We start from the raw sequence: 6000 nt of genomic DNA on the forward strand, positions 1-6000 counted from the left end.
TGAAAGAGGATACAAATTTGATGTTGTTAAATATGACCTCCATTTACTTTAATTTCATCAAGAATTATCTCTGTTCACTGTGGAGGGCTGCAGCTAGCGAGAAAAACATTTTCTTCAAGAATTAAAGATAACACAGGTTGGGTAATTGATAGAGATGGTCTACCACCTTTGGATCCGGAGTGTAAATCACACCATAACAAACACTTGTAAAGCACATGTATGTATAATGCGATCGGATCAGGCTGCAATCTCCGTGTCTGAGCATGGAGGCCAACCAGGAAGTGCCTTAAGCCTGCAATCTACTTGCACTATCTTCTAGAAAATAGAAGATAAAGAATTGTATGATTTGGGGGCGGGGCTAGCTTTGATTGACAGGTCACTGACAAGGCGAGCCGTCACCAGGAGAGAAGCAGAACAATGCGTATCCACGGCAACGTGTCAATAAAGTTATATATAACGTTATATAGATAGAAAAGAGGACGTTTACCGGTTTGGTCTCATAACTTTGACCCTTTCACTGTATTTTCACTTAATGACAGTTTATTTGAAGGTTTTGTTCAGTAAAAATGTCTTGTTCAGTGTTTGGTTGGACTAACAGACACTCCAAGGAGTCGCTGCTCAGTTTTCTGAGGTCAGTAACAAACATTTTGTTTAACATCCCAGTTAATGCTAACATGAATTAGCAGCAGCTTCTCTCAGTCAGGTTGAGGTGTAGAGAGGCTGTAGTCAGTGATCAGATCCCTCTCCTCCTCCACAGTCCAGATATGGTCTGCTTCCTGTATCAGAAACAAGATGGCGACGAGTATAACACTGAACTCGAGGCTTCCAACGGGCCACAAACCAATGGGTGACGTCACGGTGACTACGTCCATTATTTATATACAGTCTATGGATCGGATCGGTGATTTTAACCTTTGATCAGATTTTTCAATCGATCGTTTTTTTATCATATCGGGCCAATCCAATCAGTTGCCGATCGATCGGCATCATCCCTAGTCATTGATATACAAATCATCATTTTGGGTGGTGAAGTATTCCTTTAAAGGTTAGCAGTCATGTTGTTTAAAACAGTAGTTCTCAACCTTTTTGATTCGCGACCCCAATTTAACATGCATGTTGTCCGCGACCCCCGCCCACTGAACACAATCTCACAGGCACAGTTCAGATCACCCAAAAAAGAAACAAAATGACCAAAAAAAGGATACAAAATGACCAAAAAAGACACAAAATTACCAAAAAAAGACACAAAATGACAAAAAAGAGAGACAAAATGACCAAAAAAAGACACAAAATGACCAAAAAAAGACACAAAATGACCCCAAAAAGAAACAAAATTACCAAAAAGACACAAAATGACAAAAAAAGACACACAATTACCAAAAAAAGGAAACAAAATGACCAAAAAAAGACACAAAATGACAAAAAAGACACAAAATGACCAAAAAAGAAACAAAATGACCAAAAATAAGACACAAAATTACCAAAAAAAGACACTAAATTACCAAAAAAATACACAAAATTATCAAAAAAGGAAACAAAATGACCAAAAAGACACAAATTGACCACAAAATAATCAAAGAAGACACAAAATGATCACAAAATGATAAAAAAAAAAACACACAAAATGACAAAAAAAAGAAATTAAGTGACCAAAAAGACTAAAACACATTAACACATGAACACTTTAACACAGTGGAGACAGAGCTGACTTCCAAAATGATTTGGCGACCCCCAGAAATCATCTCCCAACCCCAATTGGGGTCCCGACCCAAAGGTTGAGAATAGCTGATTTAAACCACCCAACACTTGAGACTTGAGACTCTCATGTCTATGACATAAAAGAGAGATGATGAGCGGGACAGAGGAGGAGGTGAATCCTGTGGTGGGTCGGAGCGAGTGGGACCCTCCTCCTCCTCCTACAGTCACAGCTTCCTCCACCACTGGGCTCCTCGCTGTCTGCTGACAATCACATGAATAGGCCACGACTGGCTGCTTGTTTTGTGCCATGATCCCTTGCTGCTCATGCTGCTGAAAAAATAAATAACCCAGCTCTGCACTGCTATAAATAATGGATGACTCGTCCACTGTCACTTTTCATAGCATGTCAAGCCACGGCCTGGCCATTATTAGGGTCTGTCCTCTTCCCCTTTCTGCCTCTGACTCCAGTTTTGTTATTGTTCTGGTCGACTTGCCTGCACACCTCCTCAGTGGGTCGGCTGTCAGTCTTCCTCTGGGTTAGTGCAGTTGATGGTTGCCACAGAGAAGAAAGAGATGCAACTGAAACAAGATGGGTGATACGGCCAGCTTCTGCAGCAGGAAAGCTGCCTTGACCTGGAACAGGTAGCTAAGCACCTTCAGCTAAGATGTCATCCGTCTGCTTGTGTTAGATAACCTGTGCTAAGGTGCTGCCAGAGCTGTGGGAAGGGATTGACCTCATCATCTTGAGACAGACTTTCTGTCGCCCTCGGACTCGATGAAAAACTAACAGTGTTGCTTTAAAGTCAGATCTACACCCCTGGCGAAAAAACAGGAGACGGCTTACTTAAACAGACACACAATATGCCCAGATCCACCCATCCAGCAAGAGAAATCATGGATTATTTACATATGCAGCTGCGTTGAAGGAAAATGAATGAGGAACATCTGGCTGAAGGAGAGAAAGATATGAGAAAGATTTAGTTATTTGGCCCCTGAAACACAAACACGAGGCTGTGTTGAGGAATCAGAGGAGGATGTTGTTTTTGGGGGGAGACACTAAGAAAGTAAAAAAAAAAAAACATTTTCAACCCTTATCGGTTTCAGCTCTCTGTTTGTTCAAAATGTGCTTGGGTGCCACCAGGCCAAGCCCGAGGCAAGTGTTGTCCACCAGCAGCTCTCGGCTCCCACAGCCGGAGCCAGTCTCTCCATCTGCAGAGTAATAGCATCAAATCAAGGCCTGCAGCAAACAAACCCTGACAGATACTCTCATTTGGGATTCACTTTGGGACAGCTGTGGTGCCATCCAAAAGGGGGGACGGAGAGGGGGAAGCCAGCAGTCAGTAATGTATGCAGAGTGTCTGCACGTCCTGGATGACAGCAACACGAGCGCTTGTCACAGGAGACATCAGTTCTACTTAGTCACAGCGCTGCGGGGCAATCCATATGACTGCAGTGCTGTGCGAACTCTATTAATAGTTATCCACCTTTCAGGAGTTATTATGCTGAGTAGGGGATGACAGAGGAATATAATGGAAGAAGTCCCAAATGAGGGAAGGAAACAGGGTCCGCGGAGCATCTTTTGTGGCCCTTTACAACTTAAGAATCCTCCTCCAATCTCCTCTAAACCCTGCTCCTGTTAGCCTGTGTGGCTGGGCAGCCTGGTGCCAGACCCACAGTTTATGTGAGAGGCATAATAAGGATTAGTTATGGGGCAGGAAAGGGGGGTGGGGGGCTGGAGAGAGAGATCAGCAGAGGAGGAACTGAGAGCGAGCAAATAAGATAGATGGTAGAGAGAGGAAAAGGAGGGTGGGAGACATAGGCGGGCTGCTGGAGACTTGTTTAAAAATCAAGGTCCTGAGTTGGCCACGGTTAATTTTTCATCATACTTCTAAATTAAAAATGTGAGCGGTCATCACTTATTTGTCAAATTGTCTCAGCTCAAAAGGTGGATGTCACATTGGGTTTGCAAAAGGTCAGGGGAGCCAAGCGGCAGGAGGAAGAGAGTGGATCAAAGACTGCTGATCCCACCAAATGCCCTGCAAAACTACCTTGTTTAAGGGGCATTTACTCCAAATGGAGTTCCTGGACTGTTACACTAAGTGGAGATGACATGATTTAAAATGTAACATCTGGAATGGCTTTGGCATACTTATTCAACATACCTTCACGGTCCTACATGAATATAGCAGATATAAACAAAATATACCACAGCATACTTATATCCCCTACTTAAGCCTAAAAAAGCCTGTAAGTTAATACCCATATGCTCTAAATCAATACCACATTCCCTTTAAAGCAAGCATAAATATGTATCTTACTTTTCCTGTGATTATCATAGCCACTCACATTTGCAGTAATCACCTCATGATGCTTCTCCGTAAGCATGAATATTTATACGTACGATAATGTAAAGTGAATCCATTAGTTTTCTGCGGATTATTTGAGGGACTGTTACTGTCCGTCATTCCACGACATTCTGTCTTCTTTTCATTTCGGTGCTCTTTGGGAAAGAAAAGCAGCATGTCTGGAGGAAGAAACCATGCAAACACACAGCTAGAATAATCAACCTCCCCTGGCGGTGCTCAGCGTGCCTCATTTCCAAGATTTCCAAGATTAGAAAGCAGGAGAAGGAAAAAAATGATAGACTGGTGTTGCTCCTACCTCTTCAAAATTGCAAATGTGTAGATCTATGGATGAGTGCTTAGCCCACAGCTGCCAGCCAAAGGAGAGAGAGACACAAAGGTCCCTTGTGTTCAGAGCTAAGACTGGCCAAGAAAGGGAGCTAAAGATCAACTAGTGTACCTCAGCTGTCTTTAGGGTCAATAGATCCTTTCCATGCCACTAAATGAGCCTACAGCCCCCACTGTTTCTGCCATAGACAGGTCAGCATTGGTAAATCAATGTTATGAAAGACAACACTGTCAAGTAAAATAAAAAATTCACTCCAGCTTCATCTCTTTGAATCGGAACTTCAACCATTCGACAGCAGACACCAGCTCAGATTTTTGCTGCTTCCTGTTTGAATAGGAAAGGCTAAAAAAAGACATAGTGAGGGTGTGGAGAGAACCGGTTCCTCGCCATTGAAAACATGGCCCTTGTTTTGTTTTTGCTCATCTGGAGATCCAGCTCCTTTAGCCTCATTCCCTCATCTCTTCTCGATAGGCTCAGGATAAACATCTGTTACGGGGACATCTTGGGAGATAGGGCAGCCTAACAGATTGTGTTTGTGGATGAGGAAAAGGTTGTTTTGATTCAAAAAGGAGGTGTGATTCACCACATAGGCTTCCTGTTAGTCTCCTGACCTCGCCAAGTGGAAGAGATAACAAATTATGTTTTTCAGGAGAGACTATGTTGAGGGATTGATATGATATTGGAAAACTGTAAAATACCTATTTGTTTTTTATTCCAAACATGGCATATATATTTGTAACGGTATTTAAATCAACCAATTCACATTTGTTGTATCTCTTTCTCTTATTTATGCAGAGAATCCTCTGCCCAAAAAGACCTCATAGGTCTTTGTACAAACAGCTTATTATTAGAGGTGCACCGATCGATCGGCCGGCCGTTCAATCTGCACCGATTTCCTTAATTTTGCGGGATCGGTGATCGGCCGATTCTTTTACGTCAAACCGATCTTATCTAGCGATCTTATCTACCTCCACAAAGGTCTATTTGCTATTTATTTTAACATTTGAATAGCCACAAAGCTGCTGCATTTGGGCATTTGTTCTTGTTGTACTAAACAAAACCAAAAACTCAGGACACTTTATTTATGGTTGCAGTTCTTTTATTAGTTTGTCCTGTAAATTGCTGCTATTTATTTTAAGTTCAATATTTTATGAACTACCTCAGACATTGGGATTTCCTTTATTTGTTAAAGAAAAAAATACTTATGTGTTATTGTTTTCCAAATAAAATAAGATTCAAACATTGAAGGTGTATGCTGTGAGTTATAAAAAAAACGGTATCGGCCAAAATAGGAATCGGCAGGTCAGGCTTTTTAAAAATCGGTGATCGGCCAGAAAATTGCAATCGGTGCACCCCTACTTATTACAACCCATATTTACGTTTATTAAATATGACAGAAAGTCGGGGTGGAGACCGTTGTTCATCTCTTGTGTGAAACCAAAAATCTAAATGAAAATCTAAACTTTTGACGAAGATTTCAAACAGTCTGTATGTGTCACCGACCTTAGTTGATCTGATCAGTGTATGCCTATGTTAGCAATATATGCTAAATGAATTATGAATGAGCAAATTAGGTTACAGGTGCTTGACTATGTCGCAGTCAGATTGTGT

The sequence above is a fragment of the Centropristis striata genome, chromosome 8 (assembly GCF_030273125.1).
Source record: "Centropristis striata isolate RG_2023a ecotype Rhode Island chromosome 8, C.striata_1.0, whole genome shotgun sequence".
Classification (NCBI taxonomy): domain Eukaryota; kingdom Metazoa; phylum Chordata; class Actinopteri; order Perciformes; family Serranidae; genus Centropristis; species Centropristis striata.